We start from the raw sequence: 16590 nt of genomic DNA, 5'->3' as shown, positions 1-16590 counted from the left end.
ATTAAAAAGCACCCACTGGAAAGCACACTGTCATTTGCATTCATTATTATTGGTTTATATTGGGTATGACTTGGCTGGATCTTTTTTACCATGAATTACAATGTTTAGTCAGTCCTTGATCTTTAAAGGTGGTCCGCATTTAAGTTTTGCGGTCTCAGAAAGGGCTAGCGAGATACCATTTTGTTATATCATGTTATGATTATTTTGAGAAAGTGTTGTCATCTGAGTTTTATTATTATGGCTCGCTAGCTGATTATGCTATTGATATGAGTAATTGTGAGACCTATGTGGTATTGTTAGTATGGTTAGTTCATAATATTTGCTGAAACTTGAATGCTGGCTTTTCATGTTACAACAACAAGAGCAAACAGAGTTTGTAAAAGTTTTTCTTTATCACTTTCAGTTTATCAACTGAATTGCTTGAGGACAAGCAAAGTTTTAAGCTTGGGGGAGTTGATACGTCTCCAACGTATCTACTTTTCCAAACACTTTTGCCCTTGTTTTGGACTCTAGCTTGCATGATTTGAAAGAAACTAACTCGGACTGATGCTGTTTTCAGCAGAACTTCCATGATGTTGTTTTATGTGTAGAAAAGAAAAGTTCTCAGAATGTCCTGGAAATCCACGGAGGCACTTTTTGGAATTAATAAGAATTTTTGGCGAAAGAATTAGTGCCAAGGGGCCCACGGCCTATCCACGAGACAGGGCCCCCCCAGGGCGCGGCCCCCTATCTCGTGGGCCCCCTGGACCTCCTCCGACCTCAACTCCAACTCCATATATTCCGTCTCAGGGAGAAAAAAATCAGAGAGAAAGTTTCATCACGTTTTACGACACGGAGCCGCCACCAAGCCCTAATCTCTCTTGGGAGGGCTGATCTGGAGTCTGTTCGGGGCTCCGGAGAGGGGGATTCATCGCCGTCGTCATCATCAACCATCCTCCATCACCAATTTCATGATGCTCACCGCCGTGCGTGAGTAATTCCATCATAAGCTTGCTGGACGGTGATGGGTTGGATGAGATTTACCATGTAATCAAGTTAGTTTTGTTAGGGTTTGATCCCTAGTATCCACTACCTTCTGAGATTGATGTTGCTATGACTTTGCTATGCTTAATGCTTGTCACTAGGGCCCGAGTGCCATGATTTCAGATCTGAACCTATTATGTTTTCGTGAATATATGTGTGTTCTTGATCCTATCTTGCAAGTCTATAGTCACCTATTATGTGTTATGATCCGACAACCCCGAAGTGACAATAATCGGGATACTTCTCGGTGCTGACCGTAGTTTGAGGAGTTCATGTATTCACTATGTGCTAATGCTTTGTTCCGGTTCTCTATTAAAAGGAGGCCTTAATATCCCTTAGTTTTCGTAAGGACCCTGCTGCAACGGGAGGGTAGGACAAAAGATGTCATGCAAGTTCTTTTCCATAAGCATGTATGACTATTTACGGAATACATGCCCACATTACATTGATGAATTGGATCTAGTTCTATATCACCCTATGTTATAACTATTGCATGAGGAATCGCATCCGGCATAATTATCCATCACTGATCCATTGCCTATGAGCTTTTCACATATTGTTCTTCGCTTATTTACTTTTCCGTTGCTACTGTTACAACTACTACAAAACCCCAAAAACATTTACTTTTGCTACCGTTACCATTATTATAATACCACTTTTGCTACTAAACACTTTGCTGCAGATACTAAGTTATCCAGGTGTGGTTGAATTGACAACTCAACTGCTAATACTCAAGAATATTCTTTGGCTCCCCTTGTGTCGAATCAATAAATTTGGGTTGAATACTCTACCCTCGAAAGCTGTTGCAATCCCCTATACTTGTGGGTTATCAGCCGCCAAGTCCAGCATGAATTTCATTCAAAAGCTATCGTCCTTCCTCTTCGGAGATGCACCGTTGGAGTACTCTGGTAGCGCTTTTCTTATAAAGCTCTCCCTCATGAACCTTGTAGGCTTTAGAGCGCCGCACAATGCAACGCGCCTTATTTTGGTCCTCAGGGAGTTCTTGCCTATTTAGGTAGGCTAAGAAGGGTTCTATCCACGGGGCGATGACAGCCATAATCACGTGGGCCAAAGGTGTTATTTTGGTGGCGGAGCCTCCGATTATGTCAGAGTGTTCGGGATCTGAGGTTGTGGTCGGATCCGGACTGTTATTGCCGGTCTCCCCTTCCCACACCACAGATGGCTTGAATAACCTTTCCAAGAAGATATTAGGTGGGACGGGGTCACGCTTAGCACCGATGTGGGCGAGGATATCCGCCGCTTGATTGTTTTCTCGGACCACATGGTGGAATTCGAGCCCCTCAAACCGAGCTGACATTCTGAGGACGGCATTCCGGTAAGCCGCCATTTTTGGGTCCTTGGCATCAAAGTCTCCATTTATTTGAGATATTGCGAGGTTCAAATACCCACGCACTTCTAGGCGTTGAATGCCCATGGAGACTGCCATCCGGAGACCATGCAATAGAGCCTCGTATTCGGCTGCGTTGTTGGAGTCTGTGTATAATATTTGGAGTACGTATTGGACTGTATCTCCGGTGGGGGATGTCAAGAAAATAGCCGCTCCCAGACCTGCCAGCATCTTAGAGCCGTCAAAGTGCATGATCCAATTGGAGTATGCGCCGTACTCTTTAGGGAGTTCGGCTTCTGTCCATTCGGTGACAAAGTCAGCCAGTACTTGTGACTTAATGGCTCGCCGTGGTTTGTGTGTGATGTCGAACGGGAGGAGCTCGATGGCCCACTTAGCAATCCGGCCCGTGGCGTCGCGGTTATTTATTATATCGTTGAGTGGTACTTCAGAGGCCACCGTGATTGAACACTCTTGAAAGTAGTGTCGTAGTTTCCAGGATGCCATGAAGACCGCGTATGCTATCTTTTGATAATGTGGGTACCATGACTTGCATGGAATGAGGATAGTGGATATGTAGTATACCGGCTTTTGAAGCAGGAACTTATGTCCGTCCGTCTCTCGTTCGATGACGAGCACTACGCTTACAACCTGGTGTGTTGCAGCTATATATAACAGCATGGGTTCACCGATATTTAGCACGGCCAGGATTGGATTGTTGCCCAAGAGGGCCTTTATTTCTTCCAGTCCGACCGTATCCGCATCCGTACACTCAAAGTTTTCTGTGCATTGAAGAAGGCGATGGAGAGGTAGTGCCTTTTCTCCCAATCGGGAGATAAAACGGCTTAGGGCAGCCACACATCCAGTTAATTTCTGGATTTGCTTGAGGTCTGTTGGGGTAGCCAACTGTGACAGAGCTCGGATTTTAGCCGGATTTGCTTCAATTCCTCTATTGGAAACGATGAAGCCCAAGAGCTTTCCGACAGGCACGCCAAAAACGCATTTTTTCGGATTGAGCTTAATGTCTTATGTTCAGAGATTGTTGAACGTAAGCCTCAAGTCGTCTATTAACGACTTGACGTGTCTGGTTTTGATGACCACATCGTCCATGTATGCCTCCACTATTTTGCCGATTTGTGTTTCCAGGCATGTCTGAATCATGCGTTGATAGGTTGCACCGGCGTTTTTGAGCCTGAAAGGAATGGTGTTAAAATAGAAGGGGTCGTCTGGAGTGATGAATGTCGTTGCGGCTTGATCGGACTCCGCCATCTTGATTTGATGGTATCCGGAGTATGCGTCGAGGAAGCACAATGAGTTGTGTCCTGTGGTAGCGTCGATGGTTTGATCGATGCGGGGGAGGGGAAAGGGATCCTTGGGACAAGCCTTATTGAGGTCCTTGAAATAGACACATAGGTGCCAGGATTTGTCCTTCTTTGGTACCATCACCAGGTTTGCTAGCCAGTCCGGATGTTTTATTTCTCTGATGAATCCTGCCTCGAGTAACTTGGCTAGATCCTCTCCCATGGCTTGTCTCTTAGGTTCTGAAAAACGCCGAAGAGTCCGCTTGACCGGCTTGTATCCCTTCAGTATGTTTAGGCTATGCTCGGCCAGCCTGCATGGGATACCTGGCATGTCTGAAGGATGCCAGGCGAAGATGTCCCAATTCTCACGCAAGAACTCTCGCAGTGCAGCGTCTATTGTGGGGTTTAGTTGTGCCCCGATGGATGCTGTTTTTGTAGGGTCCGTTGGGTGGACCTGGAATTTGACTATTTCGTCCGCTGATTTAAAAGAGGTGGACTTGGATCATTTGTAGAATATCACGTTGTCCCTGTCCACTATGGAGCGCAGCGCGGTTAGTTCTTCGGCCGCGAGGGCTTCGGATAATGCCTCAAGGGGTAGTGCAGCGGTTTTATTTTCAGCGCGGAATGCTACGTCCGGATCACTAGCTAGAGTGATGACTCCATTGGGCCCGGGCATCTTGAGCTTCATGTACCCGTAATGGGGTATAGCTTGGAAGCTCGTGAATGCATCCCTCCCTAAAAGGGCGTGGTATCCGCTACTGAACGGGGCCACTTGGAATGTGATTTCTTCGGACCTATAATTCTCCGGCGTGCCGAATACCACATCTAGTGTGATTTTTCCCGCACATCGTGCCTCCCGACTAGGGATGATTCCTCTGAAGGTCGTGCTGCTTTGCTCAATGCGGCTCTTGTCTATTTATATTTTGTTAAGAGTTTCCTCGTAGATGAGGTTTAATACGCTGCCACCGTCCATGAGCACCTTAGTAAGACGGAAGCCGTCCACAATTGGACTAAGGACCAAAGCGGCTGGTGCTCGGACTATTCGGAATTGAGGTTCGTCATTGGCATTGAAGGTTATGGCCATGTCGTTCCATGGATTTATTGCTGCAACATGGCGGACTTCGGCAAGGCTGTGGAGTGCTCGCTTCCGCCTATTATTTGAGGCGAAAGTCTCGAAGACTGTCAATATTGTATTGTTATTTTCCGCGGGATGGTGCTCTGCAGTATTGTTGATGAGGAGATCCTCGCCGCTCTCGGCCACCTGCCGGAGTATCCAACATGCTCTAAGGTTGTGTGTTGGTATGGTATCTGGTGTACTATGAATTTTGCATGGCCCATTGAGCCATCCCTCCAATACGGTTCCACGCCCTATAGTGGGCTTTGGTTTCTTTGTAATTGGATCGGGTGACTTGTGAGAGTGCACCCTTTTAGTTCAGACGAGGGGTTTAGTGAGAGCCGGAGGATCCCAGAATTTTGTTTGGGTTTTCTAGGTGCTTTCCATCGCACAGTACTTCTGTACTATGGCCGCCAAGTCAGCAAAGTGTGCTATGTCACGGCGACTTATGGCGTTGAGGATTCCCCTGTCTGTGCAATTTTTGCAAAAGAATGAAATTGCCCCTTCCTGGCAACAGTCCTTGACCTTGCTCATTACAAGGAGGAGTCTGGCCCAGAAGTGATGTACTGTCTCTTGGGGCTCTTGTCTAATATGGGAAAGATCACTTGTGTCTGGGTGGGTGGGTAGATTTAGGTCCAAACCCTGACCCGATATGAGACCCAGGGGCAAAGGAGCTTCCGAGCTTGGTAATTCGGGCTACGAGATGTTGCCCAATTTTTCTGGCCCGCTGTCCGATTCTAAGTTTGGAGCTTGGGCCATGTCCTCCCATAGACGGGTATCCGTCTCGGAGAGCTCAGGAATTCGAACATAGTTCCTCAGCAAAATAGAGGAAGAATCGCTGGATTGCTCCTCCACCACCGCTATCTGATGGGTGACCGGCGGAGAGTTAATCTCCCTTTGGTCGGGTCTATGCCCGATCCGATCATAGTCCGTAGAGACTCCCAGGGCGGCGATGCGATCCAAGAGCTCGTTCAGGGAGGAGAGCTCCATTGGATCCATCTGCTCGGTGAATTCCGAGTTGACGTGGAGGCTGTTTTTGATGACTTGAGAAGTCATCGTCGACGTGACGACCGAACGGGCGATCATGACGAAGCCGCCTAGTCGAAGAGTTTGGCCTACAGCCAGGGCTCCCCCAGAGGTGATGTTGTCCTTGACAACAAGGCGAGCCATCAAGCCTTACCGTGACGGCATAGTGGAACTCTCAATGAAAGCACCAATGTCGGTGTCAAAACCGGCGGATCTCGGGTAGGGGGTCCCGAACTGTGCGTCTAAGACTAATGGTAACAGGAGGCGGGGAACACAATGTTTACCCAGGTTCGGGCCCTCTCGATGGAGGTAATACCCTACTACCTGCTTGATTGATCTTGATAATATGAGTATTACAAGAGTTGATCTACCACGAGATCGTAGAGGCTAAACCCTAGAAGCTAGCCTATGATTATGATTGTTGTTATCCTACGGACTAAACCCTCCGGTTTATATAGACACCGGAGGGGGCTAGGGTTACACAGAGTCGGTTACAGAGAAGGAGATCTATATATCTGAATTGAAAAGCTTGCCTTCCATGCAAAGGAGAGTCCCACACGAACACGGGACGAAGTCATCAATCTTGTATCTTCATAGTCCAACAGTCTGACATAAGTATATAGTCCGGCTGTCCGAGGACCCCCTAATCCAGGACTCCCTCAATGACCCCATCCCAAGAGTGACCTCAAGTCACCCCTGTCACTAGTAATGTGGGCACCATGCTAGTATCAGTCTAAGTAATCAATAATGCCCCGACACATAAAGGGGTAGAGTGGTTGCATATGTTTGGTTAGGACGGCAATCACACATATATCTAATCCATCATTTTACACACACCAAAAGCTCTCTTCGGTACACCACTTCTTCCTCAAGTGGTGACCTTAGTTCGACATCTCCCAAGGGCATTAGGGGCACCCAATGGGGTTTTCGAAAGAATGTAACCACGAAGAGTTCATGATACACATGCATCATTATGCATCAACTAGTCTATTGACATTGCAATCATCAACAAGGTAAAGTCATGAGTAGGGGTATGCATCATGTGGTAGTTCACAACAAGTTTATCACCGTCATATTTCTTCATCATGCAATCGGAAAAGGGTACCGATGAACAAGAGGGGTGTCATGGTCAAAGGGCTGCTTCCCTTGATTGGCTTGTTCTTCGAGGTCTTCAAATACTTCTCCTTCTTCTTCTTCAGCAAGTTCGTCAAATACGGGATCTAACCGTCGCAAGAAAATAACGAAAAAATAAGACAATAATAAAAACAAAAAAGTCAAAGTGCTCAGAAAAATGTCAACTTATTTTTGTAAAATACTAGGAGGAAAATTAAGAAGGGGAAAATTCTTAGTTTTGGATTTGGAGTAAGGGGTATAGAGTAGTGGATTTTCAAATAGATATTTTATTGTTCAAATTTGAATTTAAATTTGAACAGTGCAGATAAGTGTAATGGATGTGTACGAAAGTTACATCAATAAATAGGTGGGATTATTCTAAGATTTTAGGAGTTGGAATTATTGCATTTGGATTAATGTTCAATCCTATGGAATTTTTGGAAAAGTGACAGAAAAAGAAAAGGAAAAAGGCCATTGTGCAACTAGGCCAGAACAGTCGTAGTGCACAGGCCCAGATGCTATTCGGCCCAGGCGAGCCGAGCGGCGCGCGCGCGCCAAGTTTGAACCTGACGGGCGGGGCCCATGCGCCAGTGAGAGAGGAAGGCGAGGGAGAGGAGAGGCTGACAGGCGAGGCCCGCCTGTCATCCCTAACCCTATGACAGAGGGCCGGTGAGCTCACCGGGGACGATGCAGTGCACGGCGAGGAAAGCGGAGGGTAGGGTTTGACTCCTTGTCGTGTTGCCGTTCGGGTAGAGGTAGACTTGGTCGCTGGGGTGGCCTGGTTCGCCGGCGGTGAGGTCATGCGGCGGAGGAGCTACGGGAGGTCGCCGTTCCGGTCGTCTCAGGCTGCAAACTGAGTGGGAGAGAGAGGGGGAATGATCAGTGGAGTGCGGGGGTTCCAGATCAGGGCTTAGGAGCAGCGGGGAGAGCTTCTACCATGCGGACGTCGGCGAGCCGCCGCGGCGGACCTCGAGTTCGATCTCGAGCTCAAGAGCTTCTAAAGAGGAGTGGGCGGTGTAGGGGGTGGTTTGGGTGGTGCAGAGAGCGAGCGGTGTGGAGAGAATTGAAGGGGGAGGCTTTATATAGCCGCGCGATGGTCCACCATGGACTCGTGCGCCGGCGAGCTCGTTACCATCGCCACGGGTCACAGGGGCTTGTTTGAGCGTGTCTGGAGTGCTCGTGGGGTTGGTCCAAAGCGAGCGGGTGAAGAGAGAGAGCGGGAGGAGGGTCAGGGGCACCGTGCGTGTGAGCGTGCTCACTGGTGCGCTCAGGCGACCGGCGCGCCCTCGAGCTGGGGCAAGATGAGGGAGAAGGAGGAGGGGGACAGAGGCGTGGCATGTCGCTGTCGTCGAGGCGCATCGTCGGGCGCGCTGGGGGGCCCGAGGTGGCCGGAGGTGGCTGGAAGGGGCGGCTACAGCGCCTGGCCGCACTGTAGCGCGCTCCAGAGCGCCCAAATGGCTGGCATGCCATTTTCTATGCAGTGTGGGCGCGCCCAAGCATGTCTAGCAGGTCTAGGAGGGAGTAAAGAAAGGGGGGCCTTGGATGCCATGGATGTCCAGTAGGAGAGGAGTGGGGTTGAGAAGAGAGAGGGAAATGGGTTGTCCAGAGAGGGAAAGTGGGGTTTTACCCCTCCAATAATTGAGCTGTGGATTTGCCATTGTTACTCGAGGTGCAAGGGGACTAGGAGGGGCTGTGGTAAAAAGTTGAACTCATGGAGATTAGTGGAAGTGGCCAAAGTGGTATTTTTAGAAAAATGGCAGAAGGTGTTTGTCGTTGATTTGGGCAAGAAGATAAACTCCTATTGTCATAAGGCTTGACAGGGTAAAATGGCATGAGAAAATAAGTGGTTCCACCAAGATTGAGTCCATTTGGGCAAAGTTGCCAATGCAACTTTTGTAAACCCTAGAAATCAACAGAAATGAGTTTTCCAGGATCTAGTCATGAAAAACTATTCTCCTTGATGCACCACTTGGTGTAGTGTCATTATTTAGGGTTTAGAGAATGCCCACAAAGGTTGAGAGCAAAAGGAGAAAGTTGGCAATGTAAAGTTGTTCAAATTTGATTCTGGACAGAGAGGTTTTTGGGGCACTTTTGTGAACCAAAACAATTTGGATTGGGGTGAAAACTGGCAAGATCATCACATTAGGCATGTGTGACTTGATAGAATTTTCTTAGAAGTTTTTGATAATATTTCCTTTGTAAATATTTCAAAAGCTTGAAATATCTGAAAAGGGTTTTTGAGGGGTTTTCCCAATATTTTGAACATGACCATGTGTTGAAACCCTTTTATATGGACAATATATGTCTACTGAGTATCCCTAAATTTTCACAAATATTTTTAAAGCATTAAAATAATTTTTACCTATTAAATACCATTTATGGACTAAAGAAAAAGCCTTTAAATAAAATAGCAAAATAACTTTTAAAATTATATTTTTGTGGTTTATGGGAGTCCTATATCTAATAGGTTACAAATATACTCTTTGAAATATTTTTCATACCCCAGATCAAGTACTTGTAGTGCAAACCTCAATTCAGGGGTTTATGGAAAACTAATTTTTGAAAATACTATTTGGCCAAATTATTTTTGCAAGAAAATACTATATTGCACTATACACATGGCATGATCATTGGGAAGAAGTTTGGGGCAAGGATATGAAGTATATGAGGTGGAGTTGTATGGACTTTAAAGAGCACTTGAAAATCACAGAGAGAAAACCAACTCCAAATAAAAAGCCAAATAATGCAAAAGTTTTTGTTGGTACAAATTTTCATGCTTTGCTAATGCAAATAATGCAGGGAGTGACAGACCTACCCCCCTTACAAGAATCTCGTCCCCGAGATTCCCAAACTAGGTGTGGAACGGAATAGTGAACTTGGATCTAGGGTAGTCTTCACGTCCTCATACTGCTTCTGCTTAAGAGTGGTGCTCCTTTTATGCTTGAAGTACGTGATGGTGTGGCTTCGTGTATGATGTTCTTCTTGATCCAGGTTGCTAAGGGGTTCCTCGCATAGGTCAAGTTGGGCTGGGGTCGATGGCTCGGTGATTGATGTCCTTATTAGCGATCGGGCTAGTTAGGAAGTTGGGAACACTTCCGGTGCTATGTCGTGTGGCAAACGTTGTAAACAATGGATTACTCAGGTGGTAACTCCAGCTGGTGACCATCTTCTCTTCGTCTTGTAGTGATCTCGGAGGGGCCGGTAAATCTTGGTGTGAGCTTCCTTTTGGAAATGCTTGGTTCCTGCGAGAGGAGTGGTTTGCAGATACGTATGGTCTTCGACGAGGAAGTTCACTTCTTGAGGGTGGTGGTTGGTATAGTTCCTCCTCCTTGACATGGCGGTCTTCAGATGTTCCCTAACCAGCTGAACGGTCCTTTTTCCATCTTCGGGTAGTCAAGTAGGTCACCAAATATAGATGACAACCAACCTGTCCAAGTACTCCATGAAGACTTGTTCATGGTGTACATAAAGTGGGATGGAGCATTGATGGTGGTCATTGTTGACTACTGGCCAAGGTCTTCTCGATCTAGAGCCAAAGCCTGTGGTCGTGATCTGACCATGTTCTGGCTTGGCAGGGCTTAAGGGCTCCAAGTATCATAGAGTGAGAGTGAACGTTTATTATCTTATCCTTGAGCACAGTTTCTGATATGCCAATAGTTCTATCTAGTCCTCAAAACAAATCACATCATATTACCTAAGAATCACCCCACATAGGTCAACTGGAATCATCACTCATGTTATTCATATCGTCATGACTCCCTGAGGGAAAGTCTAACAAAATCATACATGTCAACTATCCCCAAACTCATATCTATGCAAAAATCCATGGGTAGAACATACAGGCTGCTAAGCTTGAATTAGACATGACAATCCAACCGCTCAACCTATTCCTCCAAGGTCAAAGATAGTGCACCTCTATCCTAAGGAAACACGTCGTATGCCACTCCAAAATCTTGTTTCCTTCCTATGAATTAACCCCAACACCCTATTAACTCCAGTAATCACTACATGATCCTTCAATTTTACAAATCCAATATCTATGGTGTTACTTACGACCTTCTAATGTCCCATTATCCCCAAATCATTCAAATACTATCCTTACTATAGTCAATCCACTAATTCCCATTATCATGATTAAGTAAACTCCAAGGTCAAGCTCGTAAAGATTCCTAAATAAACCCCGACAATTAATCCAATCTCCTAGTTCATCGTCCACCGAGAAACATGGTATGATGATCGAGGTCATCATTCTAAATCCAATTACTCATGGGTAACAAAGGTTATGCTACCCTATTATCAGGATCCCACCAAGTTCTTGTACCCTCATGAAAACCTCATAATCCACCAAATAGCCTTAGATAATTCCTCAAGGTTACTGATATAATCTCATCAAATTATTAATCCTACTAATCATATATCCTCGAAACAATCTTCCCTATGGCATTGTCAGTTATGGTGCTATGTTAGGATGATAATGTGCTAGTTCACTATGTCCACTAGTTCCATAATGAACCCTGTAATGAGCAAAGGTTACTGAAGCTTAACTAGTTCTCTTGCAATTCCGCAGGTTAAGCTCATGGTTAAGGATTCGAGTTGGGTTATATCGTGAAGTCTCGAAGGGTCTACGGATGGGTTTCTAATCTTGAGGGGTAAACATAACTCTACTGGGTTGCACTTGGTCGAGGAGGCTGCAGCAAAAGTCTCCAGTGCTAGTTGTTCGCCAAAGTAGAATCCTTGGTGTACCTTGTCTTGTCGGTCTTCAGTTGAGGGGAGAGGGATGAGAGGGAAATGTAGCATAGCTGGGGGGATGCCTAAAGGGGGTTCTATAGTGCAGGTGCAAACAAATAGGTGCCAAAAGGCCACACACAATTTCACTAAGATAAGATAGGTGATATAGTCGCATACATGTTGCCTATGGCAAAAGTGCGTCTTATATCAAAACACAAGCAGATAAGAACAAGCAACACTCAACATGGTTTCACTTGAACCATCATATGGACTCGACTGCGCATAGGGGGTACACGACTCATCCTACCATAGGGATCATCGGATTTTGTAGTCGTGCTTGCTTCATCACTTTGAGAGAAAGGTGTTCGGTCTTCAGCTTCTAGGTTCTCCTGGGTGCCAATGGACATGCGACAGTCGGCTGCTTGTTGGGACACATCCTATTAATATGCCTGAGTTCACCACACCTGTGACATGTGACAGAAGCAAAGGGTTGCTATTCAGTCTTGGGTATTGTCCTCGGGGGCCTGATGATGATCCTCTACGAGGTGGATATGCAAATCCATTCCTATGCCTCCTGTGTGGGGTTTGGTTGCGAGCTTTCTGAAGTTCCTTGCTACTCCTGATTAGAAATGTGGGCTTCTAGGGCAGTGATTTGATGTTCTTGCTTGACCACCTTCTTCTTCTCAAGGCAGTGGAGGTGCAGAAGTGAAGGGAGATCTTGGCGAACCTTGAGAAATGCTTCGGTAAGGTGACGTAGAAGGTAGTCTCCTGCGTTGACAAACCGGATCTGGTACTTGAGGGTTGGATCCTCGTCTTCTGAGGAAATCATCACTTGAGTCGGAGCTCCAAATCCGCTCTTGCCAGGTAGGTAGCGGGTGGCATGTTCTTCTTTCATTTTTGGAAGGAGTTTCGAAGACGGAGTGCTTCGTATGCAACTTGCTGAATGGCTAGGTCTCTTGTTGGCATGGGTGGTCCAACGAAGAACCACCCCCAAGGTGAGGCAGGCACAAAAACCTTGGTGTAGAACTCCTTCTCGAACACATCATTTTCTAGTTCGTGCAGGGTGTACATGGGCAGCAAGGGATAGTGACATTGTTGGAGGCAATCTCTTAGGAGTGATGGAAATCTTGTCATAAGGAGTCTCAAGGGGGCGACGTCCATAAACAAAAGTTGAATAGGAGGGGTCAATACTGAAAATATCCCTTAGTTTTTGGGAAATCTCAGAAAAGAGGCGAGGTATAGATGGTTTTGAAAAAAAAATTATCCTAACTAACGACCATGCTAACTAAGGCTTCCTACAGTCAGGATGGCTGTGATACCAGCTCTGTGGGGAACCCGACTCATAAGTCGTGATCGCCAAATGCACGTGTACAGTGATCCTGGAGATCAATGCTCACTGAACACACAGAAGCTGAATAACAAGAGTTTTACATCCATACATACCGTCTTACACAAATTATGACCATTATGGTCAAGTCTTACATTGATAAAGCCTTAAGGGCTGAACATCAAAAGAAACATAAGCAGCGGAAATCTTCGTCGATAAGTAAAACCCATGCCATCTGCCTTAACCCTACAGGCATTCTGACTGGGAAGCATCCTAGTTCACATGTTCGTCAACAAAGAGCTCTTCCTCGAACTCCTGCTCTTCCATGCCTGGTCAATTAAATAACCAGTGGCAAGCTAATGATTACTTTGAATGTACTCGTAAGCAACCCATGATTTGGTTCAAAGTAACAATGCAAATTTACAACAAGTAAGCAACCTATCTTCAAGCTGGTTGAGATGTCCTATCAACTTGTGAGATATGCATCAAGGAACATGGGTAACCTTGAGAATAGGTTACAGATATCAACATAAATAGAGTTTGGATCAATGCCATTTCATTCAACATGTCAAGTCACCACCTTGACACAAATAGTTCTCTTCCACACATACATGTACCGGGATTGTAAAAATTCTAGACATAGTTTAAGTAGCACCTCCCAACTATCCATGACCGTGGCCATGGCTATTCGAATAGTTTGACACTCTGCAGAGGTTACGCACTTTACCCACAAGATCCGGGAAGCTTTCATGTCATCCACGATCCCGCAGTACCTCAAGTACTCGGGGGAAGCACCCGATCATTACCTTTCCCTAGATGACACTAACATAGGGTCCACTCGTTCATACACGTCCCTCGTGTATAGGCAAAAGATCGTGGGACTCTACCCTTTTCACATTATCACGCATACACGAAGGGACCAACGGTGTGTCCGGTGCCCTTTGAAAACAACCATGGCCGCCTATCCAAGCACGACCCCGTCCCGAGTGTGACCTCAAGTCACCCCCGTCACTAGTAATGTGGGCACCATGCTAGTATCAGTCTAAGTAATCAATAATGCCCCATCCGATAAAGGGGTAGAGTGGTTGCACATGTTTGGTTGGGACGATAATCACACATAAATCTGATCCATCATTTTACATACACCAAAAGCTCTCTTCGATACACCACTCCTTCCTCAAGTGGTGACCTTAGTTCGACATCTCCCAAGGGCATTAGGGGCACCCGATGGGGTTTTTGAAAGAATGTAACCACGAGGAGTTCATGGTACACATGCATCATTATGCATCAACTAGTCTCTTGACATTCCAATCATGAACAAGGTGAAGTCATGAGTAGGGGTATGCATCATGTGGTAGTTCACAACAAGTTTACCACCGTCATATTTCATCATCATGCAATCAAAAAAGGGTACCGATGAACAAGAGGGGTGTCATGGTCAAAGGGCTGCTTGCCTTGATTGGCTTGTTCTTCGAGGTCTTCAAATCCTTCTCCTTCTTCTTCTTCAGCAACGTCGTCAAATACGGGATCTAACCATCTCAAGAAAATAACAAAAAAATAAGACAATAATAAAAACAGAAAAGTCAAAGTGCTCAGAAAAATGTCAACTTAATTTGTTAAAATACTAGGAGGAAAATTAAGAAGGGGAAAATTTTAGTTTTGGATTTGGAGTTAGGGGGACAGAGTAGTGGATTTTCAAACAAAGATTTTATTGTTCAAATTTGAATTTAAATTTGAACAATGTAGAAAAGTGTAATGGATGTGTACGAAAGTTACATCAATAAATAGGTGGGAATATTCTAAAATTTTAGGAGTTGGAATTATTGCATTTGGATTAATATTTAATCCTATGGAATTTTTGGAAAAGTGATAGAAAAAGAAAAGGAAAAAAGGCCACTGTGCAACAGGGCCAGAACAGCCGTAGTGCACAGGCCTAGAGGCGATTCGGCCCAGGTGAGCCGAGCGGCGCGCGCGCGCCAGGTTTGAACCTGACGGGCAGGGCCTAGGCACTAGTGATAGAGAGGGAGGCGAGGGAGAGGAGAGGCTGACAGGCGGGGCCCGCCTATCATCCCTAACCCTATGATAGAGGGCCGGCGAGCTCACCGGCGACAATGCAGTGCACGGCGAGGAAAGCGGAGGGCGGGGTTTGACTCCTTGTCGTGTCGACATTCGAGTGGAGGTGGACTTGGTCGCCAGGGTGGCCTGGTTCGCCGGCGGCGAGGTCACGCAGCGGAGGAGCTACGGGAGGTCGCCCTTCCGGTCGTCTCAGGCTGCAAAATGAGTGGGAGAGAGAGGGGAAACAATCAGTGGAGTGCGGGGGTTCCAGATTGGGGATTAGGAGCAGCGGGGAGAGCTTCTACCGTGCGGACATTGGCGAGCCGCCACGGTGGAGCTCGAGCTCGATCTCGAGCTCGAGAGCTTCTCGAGAGGAGTGGGCGGTGTAGGGGGTGGTTTGGGTGGTGCAGAGAGCGAGCGGTGTGGAGAGAATGGTACGGGGAGGCTTTATATAGCCGCGCGATGGTCCACCATGGACTCATGCGCCAGCGAGCTCGTTGCCGTCGCCACGGGTCACAGGGGCCTGTTTGAGCGTGTCTGGAGTGCTTGTGGGGTTGGTCCAGAGCGAGCTGGTGAAGAGAGAGAGCAGGAGGAGGGCCAAGGGCACCGCGCGTGTGAGCATGCTCACTGGTGTGCTCGGGCGGCCGGTGCGCATGCGAGCTGGGGCAAGAGGAGGGAGAAGGAGGAGGGGGACAGAAGCGTGGCGTGCCGCAGACGTCGAGGCGCATCGTCTGGCACGCTGAGGGGCCCGAGGTGGCCGGAGGTGGTTGGCAGGTGGCGGCTCCAGCGCCTGGCCGCACTATAGCACGCTCCAGAGTGCCCAAATGGCCGGCATGCCATTTTCTATGCAGTGTGGGCGCGCCCAAACATGTCTAGCAGGTCTAGGAGGGAGTAAAGAAAAGGGGAGGGGCCTTGGATGCCATGGATGTCCAGTAGGAGAGGAGTGGGGTTGAGAGAGAGAGGGAAATGGGTTGTCCAGAGAGGGAAAGTGGGGTTTTGCCCCTCCAATAATGGAGCTGTGGATTTTCCATTGTTACTGGAGGTGCAAAGGGACTAGGAGGGGCTGTGGTAAAAAATTGGAACTCATGGAGATTAGTGGAAGTTGCCAAAGTGGTGCTTTTAGAAAAATGGCAGAAGGTGTTTGTTGTTGATTTGGGCAAGAAGATAAACTCCTCTTGTCATAAGGCTTGACAGGGTCAAATGGCATGAGAAAATAAGTAGTTCCACCAAGATTGAGTCCATTTGGGAAAAGTTGCCAATGCAACTTTTCTAAACCCTAGAAATCAACAGGAATGTGTTTTCCAAGATCTAGTCATGAAAAACTATTCTTCTTGATGCACCACTTGGTGTAGTGTCATCCTTTAGGGCTTATAGCATTCCCACAAAGGTTGAGAGCAAAAGGAGAAAGTTGGCAATGTAAAGTTGTTCAAATTTGATTCTGGACAAAGAGGGATTGGGGGCACTTTTGTGAACCAAAACAATTTGGATTGGGAAGAAAACTTGCAAGATCATCACATTAGACATGTGTGACTTGCTAGAATTTTCTTCGAATTGTTAG

The sequence above is a fragment of the Triticum aestivum genome, chromosome 2B (genome assembly GCF_018294505.1).
Source record: "Triticum aestivum cultivar Chinese Spring chromosome 2B, IWGSC CS RefSeq v2.1, whole genome shotgun sequence".
Classification (NCBI taxonomy): Eukaryota; Viridiplantae; Streptophyta; class Magnoliopsida; order Poales; family Poaceae; genus Triticum; species Triticum aestivum.
This window is presented reverse-complemented; position numbering follows the sequence as displayed.